The following is a 17376-nucleotide window of genomic DNA, read 5'->3' as shown; positions in this document are numbered from 1 at the left end:
CTGTGTCTTTCTTCCACTCATTGTTGCTTTGGAATCATTTTCCTTTTTTTTTTTAATTTATTTTTTAGTGAAGGATAATTGCTTTACAGGATTTTGTTGTTTTCTGTCAAACCTCAACATGATTCGGCCATAGGTATACATATATCCCCTCCCTTTTGAACCTCCCTCCCATCTTCCTCCCCATCCCACCCCTCTAGATTGATACAGAGCCACGTTTGAGTTTCCTGAGCCATACAGCAAATTCCTGTTGGCTATCTATTTTACATATGGTAATTTAAGTTTCCATGTTACTCTTTCCATACATCTCACCCTCTCCTCCCCTCTCCCATGTCCATAAGTCTGTTCTCTATGTCTGTTTCTCCATTGCTGCCCTGTAAATAAATTATTCAGTACCATTTTTCTAGATTCTGTATTTGTGCATTAGAATATGATATTTATCTTTCTCTTTCTGACTCACTTCACTCTGTGTAATAGGCTCTAGATTCATCCACCTCATTAGAACTGACTCAAATGTGTTCCTTTTTATGACAGAGTAATATTCCATTGTGTATATGTACCACAACTTTATCCATTCATCTGTCAATGGACATCTAGGTTGCTTCCATATTCTAGCTATTGTAAATAGCACTGCAATGAACAATGGGATACATGTGTCTCTTTCAATTTTGGTTTCCTCAGGGTATATGCCTAGGAGTAGGATTGCTGGGTCATATGGTGGTTTTATTCCTAGTTTTTAAGGAATCTCCATACTGTCTTCCATAGTGATTGTATCAATTTACATTCTCACCAAAAGTGCAAGAGTGTTCCCTGTTCTCCACACCCTTTCCAGAATTTATTGTTTGTAGACTTTCTGATGAGGGCCATTCTGACTGGTCTGAGGTGATAGCTCATTGTAGTTTTGATTTGCATTTGTCTAATAATGAGTGATATTGAACATCTTTTCATGTGTTTGTTAGCATATGTATGCCTTCTTTGGAGAAATGTCTGTTTAGGTCTTTTTCCCACTTTTTGATTGGGTTGTTTGTTTTTCTGGTATTGAGTTGCATGAGCTGCTTGTATATTTTGGAGATTAATCCTTTGTCAGTTGTTTCATTTGCTATTATTTTCTCCCATTCTGAGGGTTTTATTTTCACTTTGCTTATAGTTTCCTTTGCTGTGCAAAAGCTTTTAAGTTTAATCAGGTCCCACTTGTTTACTTTTGTTTTTATTTCCATTACTCTAGAAGGTGGGTAATAGGGGATCTTGCTTTGATTTATATCGTTGCGTGTTCTGCCTATGTTTTCCTCTAAGAGTTTTATAGTTTCTGGTCTTATAGTTAGGTCTTTAATCCATTTTGAGATTATCTTTGTGTATGGTGTTAGGAAGTGTCCTGATATCATTCTTTTACATGTAGTTGTCCAGTTTTTCCAGCACCATTTACTGAAGAGTCTGTCTTTGCCCCATTGTATATTCTTGCCTCCTTTGTCAAAAATAAGGTACTTGTAGGTGTATGGGTTTATTTCTGAGCTTTCTATCTTGTTCCATTGGTCTATATTTCTGTTTTTGTGCCAGTACCATACTGTCTTGATGACTATAGCTTTGTAGTATAATCTGAAGTCAGGAAGCTTGATTCCTCTAGCTCCATTCTTCTTTCTCAAGACTGCCAAGGTTATTTGGGGTCTTTTGTGTTTCCAAATGAATTTTGAAATATTTTTGTTATAGTTCTGAAAAATGCCATTGGTAATTTGATAGGGATCACATTGAATCTGTAGATTGCATTTTGTAGTATAGTCATTTTCACAATATTGATTCTTCCTACCCAGGAGCATGGAATATCTCTCCATCTGTTTATGTCATCTTTGATTTCTTTCATTAGTGTCTTATAATTTTCTGTGTACAGTTCTTTCATCTCCTTAGGTAAGTTTATTTCTAGATATTTAATTCTTTTTGTTGCAATGGTGAATGGGATTGATTCTTTAATTGCTCTTTCTGGTTTTTCATTGTTAGTATATAGAAATGCAAGTGATTTCTGTGTATTTATTTTGTATCCTGAAACTTTGCTAAATTCACTGATTAGCTCTAGTAATTTTCTGATACTATCTTTAGGGTTTTCTATGTACAGTATCATGTCATCTGAAAACAATGAGAGCTTTACTTCTTCTTTTTTTGATCTGGATTCCTTTTATTTCTTTTTCTTCTGTGATTGCTGTAGCTAGGACTTCCAGAACTATGTTGGACAATAGTGGTGAAAGTCGACATTCTGGTTTTGTTCCTGATCTTCGGGGGAAATGCTTTCAGTTTTTCACCATTGAGAATAATGTTTGCTGTAGGTTTATCATATATGGACTTTACTATATTGAGGTAGATTCCTTCTATGCCCATTTTTTGAAGAGTTTTAATCATAAATAGGTGTTGAATTTTGTCAAAGGCTTTTTCTGCATCTATAGAGATGATCATATGGTTTTTATCTTTTGATTTGTTAATATGGTGTATCACATTGATTGATTTGCATATATTGAAGAATCCTTGCATTCCTGAAATAAACCCAACTTGATCATGGTGTATGAGCTTTTTGAAGTGTTGCTGAATTCTGTTTGCTAAAATTTTGTTGAGGATTTTTGCATCTATGTTCATCAGTGATATTGGCCTGTAGTTTTCTTTTTTTGTGTTGTCTTTGTCTGGTTTTGTATCAGGGTGATGGTGGCCTTGTAGAATGAATTTAGAAGTGTTCCTTCATCTGCAATTTTTTGAAAGAGTTTTAGAAGGATAGGCATTAGCTCTTCTCTAAATGTTTGCTAGAATTCTCCTGTGAAGCCATCTGGTCCTGGGTTTTTGGTTTTTTGGGAGATTTTTTTATCACAGCTTCAACTTCATTGCTTGTGATTGGGTTGTTCATAATTTCTGTTTCTTCCTGGTTCAGTCTTGGAAGATTAAACTTTTCTAAGAATCTGTCCATTTCTTCCAGGTTATTTATTTTATTGCCATATAGTTGTTTGTAATAGTCTCCTATAAGCTAAGCTAAGTCACTTCAGTCGTGTCCGACTCTGTGCAACCCCATAGACGGCAGCCCACTAGGCTCTGCTGTCCCTGGGATTCACCAGGCAAGAATACTGGAGTGGGTTGCCATTTCCTTCTCCAATGCATGAAAGAGAAAAGTGAAAGTGAAGTCGCTCAGTCGCATCCGACTCTTAGCGACCCCGTGGACTGCAGCCTACCAGGCTACTCTGTCCATGGATTTTCCAGGCAAGAGTACTCCTATAATCCTTTGTATTTCTGCATTGTCTGTTGTAAACTCTTTTTCTTTCTAATTTTGTTGACTTGATTCTTCTCTCTTTTTTTCTCGATGAGTCTGGCTAAGGGTTTGTCAATTTTGTTTATCTTCTCAAATAACCAACTTTTAGTTTTGTTAATCTTTACTATTGTTTCTTTCATTTTCCCCCCATTTATTTCTGCTTCGATCTTTATGCAGCAAAAGTTCTAAAGAGGGAAGTTTATAGCAATACAATCCTACCTCAAGAAACAAGAAAAACATCGAATAGACAACCTAAGTTTACACCTAAACCAACTGGAAAAAGAAGAAGAAAAAAAAACAAAATTAGTAGGAAAGAAATCATAAAAATCATAAAGAAATTGAAAAAACCCTTGGTTTTGATGGCTTCCCTTGTGGCTCAGCTGGTAAAGAGTCTGCCTTCAATGTGGGAGACCTGGGTTCGATCCTGGGTTGGGAAGATCCCTTGGAGAAGGGAAAGGCTACCCACTCAAGTATTCTGGCATGGAGAATTCCATGGACTGTATAGTCCATAGGGTCGCAAAGAGTCAGGCACAACTGAGCAAGTTTCACTCACTCACTCACTCATAGGTTTTGAGTTGTCGTGTTCTCATAGTCATTTGTTTCTAGCAAATTTTTTTATTCCCCTTTTGATTTCTTCAGTAACCTACTGGTTATTTAGAAATGTGTTGTTTAATCTTGATGTGTTTGTGTTTCTTACAGGTTTTTTCTTGTAATTGATATCTAATTTCATAGCGTTGTGGTTGAAGAGGCGTGATATGATTTCAATTTTCTTAAATTTACTGAGGTTTGACTTGTGACCCAAGATGTGATCTATCCTGGAGCATTTCCATGTGCACTTGAAAAGAAGGTGTATTTTGCATTTGGATGCAATGTCCTGAAGATATCAATGAGATCCATCTCGTCTAATGTATCATTTCAGACTTGTGTTTCCTTTTTAATTTTCTGTTTTGATTATCTCTCCATTGGTGTGAGTGGGGTGTTAAAGTCTCCTACCATTATTGTGTTACTGTCAATTTCTCCTTTTATATCTGTTAGTGTTTGTCTTATGTATTGAGGTGCTCCTATGTTGGGTGCATAGTTATTTACAATCATTATGTCTTCCGCTTAGATTGATCCTTGATTATTATGTAGTGTCCTTCCTTATCTCTTGTAATCTTCTTTATTTAAGGTTTATTTTGTCTGATATGAGGATTGCTACTCCACCTTTCTTTTGCTTTCCATTTGCACGGAATATATTTTTCCATCCTCTCACTTTCAGTCTCTATCTGTCTTAAGGTCTGAAGTGGGTTTCTTGTAGACAGCATACATATGGGTCTTGTTTTTGTATCTATTCAGCCAGTTTGTGTCTTTTGGTCAGAGCATTTAATCCATTTACATTTAAAGTAATTATTGGTATATATCCCTAAGAAAGGCAATGCCAAAGAATGCTCAAACTACCGCACAATTGCACTCATCTCACACACTAGCAAAGTAATGCTCAAGATTCTCCAAACCAGGCTTCAATAATACATGAACTATGAACCATATTGTTCAAGCTGGTTTTAAAAAGGCAGAGGAACCAGAGATCAAATTGCCAACATCTGCTGGATCATGGAAAAAGCAAGAGAGTTCCAGAAAAACATCTATTTCTGCTTTATTGACTATGCCAAAGCCTTTGACTGTGTGGATCACAATAAACTGTGGAAAATTCTGGAAGAGATGGGAATACCAGACCACCTGACCTGCCTCTTGAGAAACCTGTATGCAGGTCAGAAAGCAATAGTTAGAACTGGACATGGAACAACAGACTGGTTCCAAGTAGGAAAAGGAGTACGTCAAAGCTGTATATTGTCACCCTGCTTATTTAACTTCTATGCAGAGTACATCATGAGAAACGCTGGACTGGAAGAAGCACAAGCTGGAATAAAGATTGCCGGGAGAAACATCAATAACCTCAGATATGCAGATGACACTCCAAGGCTCAGGGCTTGATGTATGGTCAGAAACGAAGATTCCACAAATAGTTTGTTATGGCATTAAGTGAGATTAAAACAAATATCCAAAAACAAGAAACCAAAGATGAACCCCAGACAAATGACAGTTACAAAATCAGGCAAATAATAATTAAAATAATAGAATATACACATATACATATACACACATGAGCAAAGTTAAAACAGTCCAACAGAAATAAAGTACAATTGATTGATCCAGAGAACAAAGGAAAGAAAAAATTATATTTACCTGTTAAGAACAAAACTAACTAAAGCACAAACTGGAAAACAAAACTAAAGAAGTGTGCCAAGTAGGGAATAAAGTAATGAAAACAAAACTAACAAATATGTTGAGAGGAAAGAAAAAAAAATAGATATGCAAAGTTAAATAGAAGTGGATAAAGAAGATTTATATACATTAAAGATTAACTGCAAGGGCAAAAAAGCAGTAGGAAAGGCAAACAAAGGAATAAATGTAGAAAAAATATAATAGGTTTAAAAAAATTAAAAGTTAAAATTATGAAAAAAAAAAAAGGAAGAAGAAACAGAAAAGAATAAAAAGGAAAATTCCACAGAACTGCAAAGGCCCAATGCCGAGACAGCATGGTTTATAACAACAATAAGAAGTGTGACTGAATGTACACCCATAAGCAAAATCAAAACAGTCCAACAAAAATAAAGTACAATAGATTGACCCAGCGAACACAGGAAACCAAAAATGATGTCTACCAGAACAATACTAACTAAAGCACAAATTGGAAAACAAAACTAAAGCAAGGTGCCAATTGGGGAATAAAGCAATGAAAATAAAACTAACAAATATGTTGAGACAAAAGGAAAGAAAGAAAAGAAAGAATAGCTATGCAAAGTTAAATAGAGGTAGATAAAGAAGATTTATATATATATATTAAAGATTAACTGCAAGGGGAAAAGAACAGTAGGAAAAGCAAATAAAGGAATAAGTGTATAAAAAATAATAATAGGTTTATAAAATTTTAAAAACAAATTTAAAAAACTCCCCAGAACTGCAAAAGCCCAACATAGAGGTAGAGGTTTATAACAATAGTAAAAAATGTGACTGAGGAAAAAAGAAGAACAAAGAGCTCAAAAGCTTAATTAGACTCATAGTGCCAATAAAATTGACAACTACAGCAGAACGGGGAGAAAAAAGGAAAAAAAAAATTCCAAAAGAATCTACAGAACAAGTCAAAACATAAGAATAACAAATGTTTTTCTTGAGTCACTGCTTTCAGAGTCCTTTCCCTCGCTGGGAGTCACAGTTCACTTCAGCTCCCTAGGATGCCCTCCAACATTGTGCTGGTCTCTGGACTTGCTGTGGGGGCAGCTCAGATTCTAATCTGCTCCTACTCCTGTGTGTTCTTGCCTCCAATGTCCACAGCTATCAGAGCTAGTGTGTTTTCTTTTGTGGGAGCTCTCACTGTCCTTTTATATATTCCATAGACACAGAGTCTGCCTAGTTGATTGTGTGGATTTAATCTGCAGCTTGTACAGCTGGTGGGAGGGTTTTGGGTCTTCTTCCTTAGTCACACTGCCCCTGGGTTTCAACTGTGGTTTTATTTCCACCTCTGCATATCGGTCATCCACTGGGGTTTGCTCCTGAGGCTGCCCTGGAGGACTTGGATTTGCCCCAGTGAGGGCCAGGTGTGGAGGTGGTGCAGCTGCTTGGGTGGCAGGGGTTCTAGCAGCACCAGGTACTCAGGGGAGTTGGCAGGGCTAGGGCAGCAGGAAATATGCTCTAGAAGGGTATGACAACCAGTATTGGCCAATACGCTCCAGTATTCTCACCTGGAGAAGACAGAGAAGCCTAGCAGGTCACAGTCCACAGGGTTGCAAAGAGTCAGACACTACCAAAGCAACCCTGCGTGAAGAGGCGCAAGACATTTTTTTTTTTTTTTGCCTGTGGCAGCTCTGCCCCAGTGAGAGTTGAGCGTGAAGGTGGTGCAGCACTTGGCTTGCAGGGACCCTGGCAGTGCCAAGTATGCAGGGACACGGACTGCCTCCACCGCAGGAGTTATGGCCCTATTAGAATCTTTTTTTGAGCCTCTTGTAGCTGGCGATCAGAAGGCCTCTTTGGCCAGTCTTTCTCCATAGCTCTGTCTGTTCAGGCACTTAGCAGGCTTCCTTGCCTGGGGTCCTTCTCTGTTGTTCGGTGCATCAGGCACATAGAGGGGCCCCTGGCTGGGGTCCAACTCTGTAGACAGTGCGCCAGGCCTTTGCTGGGCCAGCCTCTCTATTATTCCGCTGCCAATGCTGGCATGTGGGGGGAGAGAGGCTATGGTGATGGACCCACTCCCTATGCGTGACTCAGCAGTATCGCCTTGCTTCCATGGCTGCCTGGCTTTCCTTCACAGGCATTTCCCACCACAATCTCCTCTTTCACATCCCCTCAATTCTTCCCTCCGCAGTCAGCAGCAGCCCTCACCCAGGGACTGCTTCACAATCCCTAAACTCCAGGTCCCAGCCACTGCATCGTCTGCGGTATGTATGGCTGCGGCAAGGGCTGTCAGATTCTCATTCCATTTAAGCTGCCACAGATGAGCTATTTCACTCTCAGCCTTAAATGTTTCTCCTCTGACTCAGACAACTGCCCTGATGTGGGGACTGGAGCCCTGCTTCAGCTCCCCCGCCCGCCGAGGGAAGGTCCAGTCCCACTCACACTGCTGTTTTGCCCCCTAGCTCCTTCACCCTACCGAGTTTTGCGTGGGTCTACATGTTCTTTTCTGCAGGTCAGGCACTCCTGTCCGCTCTCAGCTGGTGTTTTGCATGCACTTCTGTGTCTGAAGGTGTATTGCTGATGTATCTGTGGAGAGAGATGTCCTCCACAACAACCTACTCCTCCACCTTCTTGTTCTCTCTGGAATCATTTTCTTATTTCACCCCTTTCTTTTCTAAAGCACAATCTATAACTGATCTGCAGAGGATGAGTCTGAGATGAAAGCATTCAAGCTCAGTCACTCAGTCGTGTCCCAGTCTTTGTGGCCCCATGAACTGTAGGCCACGGGATTTCCCAGGCAAGAATACTAGAATGGGTTGCCATTTTCTTCTCCAATGAGTTGAGAGACCTCCTTCTTATTTCAGCTCTTTTGCACTATTTAAACCTTTAAACAATATGCATGTATTACTTGTGTTTCTTTTTAAACTTATTTTTAACTGCAGGATAATTGTTTTACAATATTATGTTGGTTTCTGCCATATATCAATATGAATCAGCCATGGGAACACATAAGTCCCCCCCTCTTGAACCTCCCTCCCACCTTCCATCCCATGCCACCCTCTAGGTTGTCACAGAGCAATTACTTTTCAACTTAGAAAACAAATACATCTAAAGCATCACCTTCACTGGAAGTCTGATTCCATCATATAGAAGTACTTGAACGTGTTTTGATATTTCCCATCCTTGATCATGTCTGTATTTTCTCAATATTTTACTATAATACATAAAGCTACAGTGAGTATCCTTAACATACCACTCTATATCACCAATGGGATAGTTCCTCTGGCTGGATTCCTAGAACTAGCATTATTGGACCAATGAATGAGGACTTTTAAAGGTGTTTATATTTGTGCACATTTCTTTCTAATATACGGTATCGGTATGCCCCTCCCATCAGCAAAGTACACCTGCGATCACCTCACATGTCCTCTCATTACTCCACCTTCTACCTTTTCTCTCTCTCTAAATAAAAGGAGGATGGAGCAGTTGAGTTCCTGAGTAATTGGGTCAAGCAAGTATCTTGGGTCCTTGGATTAGGTTTGCTTGCAATTGCGATTTTTATTACCCACTCTTGAGTGGACACGGACATCTATGTGTTGCACACGTACACGTGGAACAGATGGGAAAGGTGATGCAGAGTGAGACATGTGCCAACTCAAAAAAACAAAAAATGCAAGCTGTGATCTCATCTTGCTGCCAGTCACCCTTCATCTGAAAGCAGCACTCCCTCTTTTCCATCCATCAGTCATGTCAGGAGGCGTTCTCCAGGGTAACTGCAGGGACTCTGCCTTGCTGCTCATATTCACGTCCTCCTCCTCTGGAACTTATTTGCATTCCCACCAGCAAAATCCACCTGAGCCCATCTCACCACACCTCTTATTTCTTCACCCCAAAGCTAAGTGGCCTCTCCTGCCTAATCCCCTTCTTCTTCCTAGGGGTGTAAAATAAACAACAAAAACCCAAGGGATTACTTTAGTCACTGAACCTTGTCATTTTGTGCTGCCAGTGAAGACGAGGTGGGGAGAACAATAAATGATGGGGGCTCTCAGGAAGACTGAGATAAGTACTCAGAGAAGAAGGAAAAAATCAGAACTTTCCTAGGCTCTTAAAGTAGAACCAAGCATCCCCACCCAGAGCCAATGGGACCCCTGAGTTTCATTCTCACAGGGAAACACATACTCGCTGTGAATGTCACAACACCTGGGGGGCCAGCAAAGCGCCAGCAGTCCACGGAAGAGGCTTTACAACCCCCTGCCTCAGCCTTTGTCCAATGACTCTGAAGTTCTGTGGAATAAGATCCAGGCCCCATGCTGGAGGCCACGTGAGTGCTGGAAGATGAGAATCACTTCTGAGTCTCCTGGATCCATCGCACTCTCCTTCCTTATGGTTTTCAGGCAACAAAGGAACAACCAGTCAGGGAAACTTGGAGGACAAGGAAAAAAGTGAGAATGGGGTGGGAATGGTGAAGTTCGCATTAGACATTTGAGGAAACTGAGATGTGCTGATATTAAGGAACCTGCCAAATGGCATACGGTTAGGAAAGGGTTCCACTCCACGTTCTGACCCTGTGGGCCAGGAAACAATGTAGGTTTGCACTTCAGAGGAGAAGACAGCAGGAATGCTGTGAATCCCCCAAGAACCTGGTCAGGGAATGGGTTCAGTCTGTTTTGTGGAGGTGCTCAGCCACTCACATCACCGACAGAGCACCCCAGTACCCTAAGATCCACAAGGGATGATGTGAATGTGAGTGATGAGAGTCCCTGAGATTACCCAGGAGGACATACCCTGACTCAGCTGGTGCAAAAAGTGTGCTCCTTTCCAATAACAGATGACAGGCAGCAAGATGAGCCCACAGTGTCCATCTGCAGAACTGGCACTGGGCCCGCTCTGCAACATCTCACCCACCACCTTCAAATGTGTGCGTGGAAAACACACAGAGAGAGGTAGTCAAGGCTGATCATCCAGCAGTTACTCCAACTTCCACTTTCATCACATGTCAGGTTTCCTTTCCACACCAGCAGGGGTTTGCCGGTCCCCATTCCTGATCCCTTTCCTCTTTCACTTTCATAAAAAGGATGTTGACAGCTTTAATGGAATGGGCACAATTGAGCTAATGGGATCCAATGAGTGCAACTTCAGCAACATTCATTAGTTCAATCTTTAATAACGACTGAAGTGGGAAATTCAAAGTCATCCAAGTCACTGAATGAGAAATCTGGCCTGAATTATTCAGATAACACTTGGTTTCATTTTACTCACAGAGGCCCAAGGCACAGACCACATGCGTGGATTAATACAGTCAGAAAAGAGAAGGAGTCTCCTGAAATGGGTTCTGCTTTCTTGTGCTGTCAGACAGCCTCTTCCGGGCCTTCCCTGGCATTATAGTGGTTTAAGAGTCCATGCTGCCACTGCAAGGGACAGGGGTTTGATCCCTGGCCAGGGGAGTAAAATCCTGCACACTGCATAATACAGCTAAGGAAGAAAGGAAGAAAGCCTCTTCTGAGTCCTGGCCCCATCCTGCTGAGCTCACAGTCTCTCCCAGCCAGGAGAGCCAGTGCTCCAGCAACAGTTTCTTAAATAAACTATCAAGAGACCGCATCCCATGGAGTGAGTCAGAAGATGCGCTCTGCGTACTTGCATGAGCACCAGGCACTCTTCTCCAGTCAGACAGGAACAGGATGGCCAACTTGCCCCAGCTTGCCTGGGACTTCCGCAGTTTACTGCTGAAAGTCTCACACCCTGAGAGACCTCTCAGCCCCAGGCGCACCGAGATGCTTGGTCATCTGGGCCAGGAAATGAGGGAGGTGCAATGAGTCCTCCAGCGTCTTCCCCTTTACTGCTCTACAACAGCACAACAGTAGAGCAAGGTGTACACTTACGGGACCTGCTGCTCCCATCAGGCTGCATGGCGAGGGCATTTATGTCAACTGGGACAGAGGGCAGTGTCCAAACATATCCATTTAAATGTTGTGTTACTTCTCTGAACTGAGATGTGTGCGTGTGTGTATGCCTTGTGCCTCTGTGCCATTAACATGCACACACAAATATGTGTGAAGAAAATTTTTAAATAAAGATGAAACATAAAGGCATAAAAAGTATGTAAAATCCTACTATCCAGCATTCACCATTTTGAGAATTTTTATATGTGCCCTTATAGATTATAATGTAGGTATATAGATAGGTATTAAAAACAATAAGTATGTTCCAGAAAAAAAAATGGTAATAAAAAAATGATGCTTTGAAGTTGTTCTGTCAACACTATAAGTATGTATCCACATCAACAAGTATAGTTTTACAGCCTCATTTTACATGACCACCTGTATCCGCAATATGTATACACCACAGATTACTCAATCACATTGATTATGTAGGACATTAAGGCTGCTTTCAATTTTTCTTTGTGATATACAGTACTTGTTGCTTGGTCATCGAGCACTTCCTGTTTTATTTTCTTAGAATAAATTATTGAAAGTGGAACTGGTGAGTCAAAAAGATTGCTTTGGTTTTAACTCCTCTGATGTATACTATAAACACATTTCCCAGGAAAGTTACCACACTAGCAGTGTATAAATATGGCTCTTTCCCTCTTACTTGGAAACCTAGTATTTGAAAATGTGTGGCTTATAAGAAGTTTGAGGGTTATAAGAAAGTGAGCTCAATGTCTGGTCTTTCCAGGACAGAGAGGACTCCCTCTAACTTTTATTGACTCAACATTTAGCATCATTCGAAATCATAGGTCAGGAAATTTTCTCTGTAAAGGGTCAGGTTACAAGTATTTTAAGCTTCATGGGCCATATGGCCTTAAGCCTGTCATTGTAGCACAAAAGTAGAGACAATACATAGGTGATTCTGACTGTGTTCCAATAAAACTTTATTCACGAAAACAGGTGGTGGGTGGGATTTGGTCCACATGCTGCCCTGGCTGACCCCAGATTTAAATCATCTAGAGCTTGTGAAAACACAGATTTCTGGATTCCACCAACACCCACTCCTCATTCTCCTAGGGAATCACTAGGTCTTGAGAGTAGACCCAAGCATTTGAATTCACAAGTCTTTAAGTAATCGTGTTGCTGCTGTTTGGGGGCCAAGCTCCGAGCACCTCTGCTCTCAATTTAGTTCAATTCAGTTCAGTCGCTCAGTCGTGTCCAACTCTTTGTGACCCCATGAATTCCAGCACGCCAGGCCTCCCTGTCCATCACTAACTCCCAGAGTTCACCCAAATTCTTGTCCATCGAGTCGGTGATGCCATCCAGCCATCTCATCCTCTGTCATCCCCTTCTCCTCCTGCCCCCAATCCTTCCCAGCATCAGGGTCTTTTCCAATGAGTCAACTCTTCACATGAGGTGGCCAAAGTGTTGGAGTTTCAGCTTTAGCATCAGTCCTTCCAAAGAACACCCAGGACTGATCTCCTTAAGAATGGAGCAGTCCAAGGGACTCTCAAGAGTCTTCCCCAACACCACAGTTCAAAAGCATCAATTCTTCAGTGCTCAGCTTTCTTCACAGTCCAACTTTCACACCCATACATGACCACTGGAAAAACCATAGCCTTGACTAGACGGACCTTTGTTGGAAAAGTAATGTCTCTGATTTTGAATATGCTATCTAGGTTGGTCATAACTTTCCTTCCAAGGAGAAAGCATCTTTTAATTTCATGGCTGCAATCACCATCTGCAGTGATTTTGGAGCCCCCCAAAATAAAGTCTGACACTGTTTCCACTGTTTCCCCATCTATTTCCCATGAAGTGATGGGACCAGATGCCATGATCTTCGTTTTCTGAATGTTGAGCTTTAAGCCAACTTTTTCACTCTCTACTTTCATTTTCATCAAGAGGCTTTTTAGTTCCTCTTCCCTTTCTGCCATAAGGGTGGTGTCATCTGCATGTCTGAGGTTATTGATATTTCTCCCAGCAATCTTGATTCCAGCTTGTGTTCCTTCCAGTCCAGCGTTTCTCATGATGTACTCTGCATAGAAGTTAAATAAGCATGGTGACAATATACAGCTTTGACGTACTCCTTTTCCTACTTGGAACCAGTCTGTTGTTCCACGTCCAGTTCTAACTGTTGCTTTCTGACCTGTATACAGGTTTCTCAAGAGGCAGGTCAGGTGGTCTGGTATTCCCATCTCTTCCAGAATTTTCCACAGTTTATTGTGATCCACAGTCAAAGGCTTTGGCATAGTCAATAAAGCAGAAATAGATGTTTTTCTGGAACTCTCTTGCTTTTTCCATGATCCAGCGGATGTTGGCAATTTGATCTCTGGTTCCTCTGCCTTTTCTAAAACCAGCTTGAACATCTCGAAGTTCATGGTTCACGTATTGCTGAAGCCTGGCTTGGAGAATTTTGAGCATTACTTTACTAGCGTGTGAGATGAGTGCAATTGTGCGGTAGTTTGAGCTTTCTTTGGCATTGCCTTTCTTTGGGATTGAAATGAAAATTGACGTTTTCCAGTGCTGTGGCCACTGCTGAGTTTTCCAGATTTGCTGGCATATTGAGTGCAGCACTTTCACAGCATCGTCTTCCAGGATTTGAAATAGCTCAACTGGAATTCCATCACCTCCACTAGCTTTGTTCATAGTGATGCTTTCTAAGGCCCACTTGACTTCACATTCCAAGATGTTTGGCTCTAGGTGAGTGATCACACCATCCTGATTATCTGGGTCGTGAAGATCCTTTTTGTACAGTTCTTCTGTGTATTCTTGACATCTCTTCTTAATATCTTGTGCTTCTGTTAGGTCCATACCATTTCTGTCCTTTATCGAGCCCATCTTTGCATGAAATGTTCCTTGGTATCTCTAATTTTCTTGAAGAGATCTCTAGTCTTTCCCATTGTGTTGTTTCCTCTATTTGTTTACATTGATCGCTGAGGAAGGCTTTCTTATCTCTGCTTGCTATTCTTTGGAACTCTGCTCTAGGCAGCCCCAAAAGCCTGAAGAGATCAGTACATTGTTAAACTCGCAGGAACCATCACATTTTTCTTCTAGGAGACTTAAATGCTTTGTGTGCCTCTCCTCTCTTGCCTCTTGGAAGGTTGCGTCAGTCAAGGTAGCAAGTTAAGGTCAATGTAATCCTCTCTAGCCAGTTTATGAGGGAAGGATGTACTTAGGTATATTAGAGTATTCAGACTCTTTGCAAAAGCTGGAGCAATTGTTCTCAGATCAGCTCCCAGAGTGACACTGCAGAGTGAGCCCAATGATGCATACCTACCACCCCTCCTGAATCCTCCCATAACCCAAGTCCCAGCCAAAGTCTTACGCCAGGTGGGGTTTTCAAGTCCCATGTATGGGCCATGGGGCAAGGGAGGCTAGAAAGAATAGATTTAGCAATTTGATATTGGGAAGGCTAACAGCTATAGAACTATGAAAACATGGAGCAATGTTTAGCAGATTTGGAGGAAGCGCTATCCATACAATTCCATTCCTGGGAAAGAAAAGGCACAGTGAGGAACAGAAAGGTATAAATAAAGCAATAAAGCTTCAGCTCTCTAGAATTTACTTCAAATTAGCAGGGCTGGGATGGACAGAATATGTGGGCTATAGATGAGGCAGTGTAGATTATGAGTTGATGACTGTTGAGATGGGTGAACATGGAGGTTTATTGTTCTTTCTTCTTTACCATCTGTTTAGAATTTTTCATAATAAAAAATAAAATTTAAAAAGGCATCAAAAGAAAGAGTTAAGTAATGATTTCTGAACCCTCAAAGGCAGGATCTTTCCAAGAAGCCTGTACACCGTAATGAAGGACCTTCAGATGGGAGTTATTTTCATCGCACAATCATTGTTTTCACAACATTCCCAAAGGGAAAAAACAGGTGACTTTTCCAGTGAAAGTAGGCCAAGATGAGGCACTACTAAGGGATAATCATCATGTTTGCTTCACTGGACAAATACACCATGACAACTTGCTACATCAATGGGGCAAAATGAGATCAAAATGACTGGGCTACTACACAAGATCTCAAGCAAATAAAAATGCATTTTTATTTTTGGGTTTCTGACAAATAGTGAATATCATTTTTATTTTAGTATATGGGTGTCCCATGCAATATTCGGGCCATGCTTATACTAAAAATGCATTTGTTGTTCATCTGAAATTCAAATTTAATTGGTATCCCATAATTTATCCAGCAACTCTAGTTCTATGGCCTGTAAAATTTAGGAGAGTCCATCCTCCCCACCCTTCTCCAACTCATGGCACACCTCACTTCCCCCACAGACTTACCAGACAGGAGTCCCATAATTACAGCTCTCTGGGTAGTTCACCGTCAACTTGCCTTATTTTCCTAGAATGGTATTCTTCCCCCTCCTTGACAGGTTCAGACTGTCAGCCTGACCTCTGGCCCTTGAAGAGAAGTAGAGAGAGAGAGTAGCTATTTCCCTAAAAGCCATATTCAGCTGCCCTCCCCTCACTCAAGTTCCCTTCAATATTCTCCCACCATGGCTGAAAAGACCCCTGAGATGTATAGGTCATTCCTGACCCTACATCTTTCATCCACACAGATGGACTCTGCAGAACCCAAGCTCCAAAGCAAATAGAGAAAGAATGATTTCATACTGCAAGGGAGGAGCCATCTCTTCATCCAGCTTAACTCTGTCTCAGTTTGTCTCAGCCAGTCTGATTGTTAATGCTCAGGTAATCAAGTCTCTGATTGTTAATGTTCAGGTAAGCGAGTTTTTATAGAGGGACGTTGCTTTTGTCCCGTCTCGCCTATTGGTCATTTGACAACCCATTAGCATCTCACTGGCGGTGAGCCAGAGGAAGGAAGTGACAAAATATCATGAGTCAACATGTTACTTGCCAGAAGTTCTGGTAAAATGAGTTAAAGAATTTCAAAGGAAGATGACTACGGAGAAAATAGGAGTTTTAGATTACTGGAGTTTCCCTTCTCCTGCCCCATTCAACCAGAGACAAACCAAGAGTCAAGTCTCATAGCTGAACCTCTCCTGATGGAAGTTCTACACAGAGACTAAATTCCCTCTGCTGGAATCATGGGAAATATTTACCATTCATGACTTTTACTTTGAGGTTAAACAAATTTGAGTGCTCTGATGGGAGAAATACAGTGATTATAAAAGCCAGCAGCAAAGGACTTCCCTGCTGGTCCAGTAGTTAAGACTCTGCTTCCACTGCAGAGGGTGCAGGTTTTATCCCTGTTTGGGGAACTAAGATCTCCCCTGTAGCATGGCGTGGCCAAAATAATAATAATAAAAATACTATTTTTTTTAAGCTGGTGATAGGATCCAGATGGACTACGAGGAAGGCAGAATTCTTCAAGAGATTAGAACAGCCTCTGCTCAGAAAAACAATATGAAAGGCTATGTTTTGTTACAAAAGAGTAGGTGCTTTCAGTGGATGGGAGGTCCCAGCACAGAAAAATTAAACCGCTTGCTTTGCACAGAATAGGATAATTATTATTCATATTTTAGAGTTCCCCTTAGGTGGGGAAGACAGGGTTTCAGTTGGTCATGGAAGGGAAGAGAGAGGTGAAGAAGTGGGAGACAGAGGGGAAGGGTTATCCAAGAAAATGCATCAGCAGGCATAGCCATAGAGAAAATGATGGCCAGGGAGTAAATGCCCATGCCAGGGGTGGCTGAGGGATTCCAGGACAGATCAGGGCTACCTAGCATAAAGAAATCCTTTGTTACGAAAAATGTCAAGCACATACAAAAGTAGGCAGGCTAATATAATGAGCCTCCATGGACCATACCCAATTTTAACAATTAACTCACAGTTAGCCTTGTTTAATCTAAAGTGCCCCGCCCACTCACACAAAGTGCCACGCCCACTCACACGAAGCGCCACGCCCACATCCTCCTCCATCAGTTACTTTGAAGGACGCTCCAGACATCCTATTTCCTGGGTAAACCTTTTAGTACAGCATTCGAATTTAAGTAGTAGCC

The 17376-nt window shown here is 41.3% G+C and overlaps 1 long non-coding RNA gene across 1 annotated transcript; it reads right to left on the bottom strand.

Annotated features, from left to right (window-relative positions):
- Positions 1-11666: 11666 nt before the first annotated feature.
- On the bottom strand, positions 11667-16138 carry LOC104976076 (uncharacterized). The gene is made up of 3 exons (XR_009493144.1): positions 16031-16138; positions 15698-15817; positions 11667-15094 (listed from the first exon to the last, which is right to left on the bottom strand). It is a non-coding gene; the product is annotated as an uncharacterized lncRNA (long non-coding RNA).
- Positions 16139-17376: the final 1238 nt, after the last annotated feature.

The sequence above is a fragment of the Bos taurus genome, chromosome 27, assembly GCF_002263795.3.
Source record: "Bos taurus isolate L1 Dominette 01449 registration number 42190680 breed Hereford chromosome 27, ARS-UCD2.0, whole genome shotgun sequence".
Lineage (NCBI taxonomy): Eukaryota > Metazoa > Chordata > Mammalia > Artiodactyla > Bovidae > Bos > Bos taurus.
Note: the sequence above shows the minus strand (reverse complement) of the source record. Positions and strands in the feature narration are given on the sequence as shown.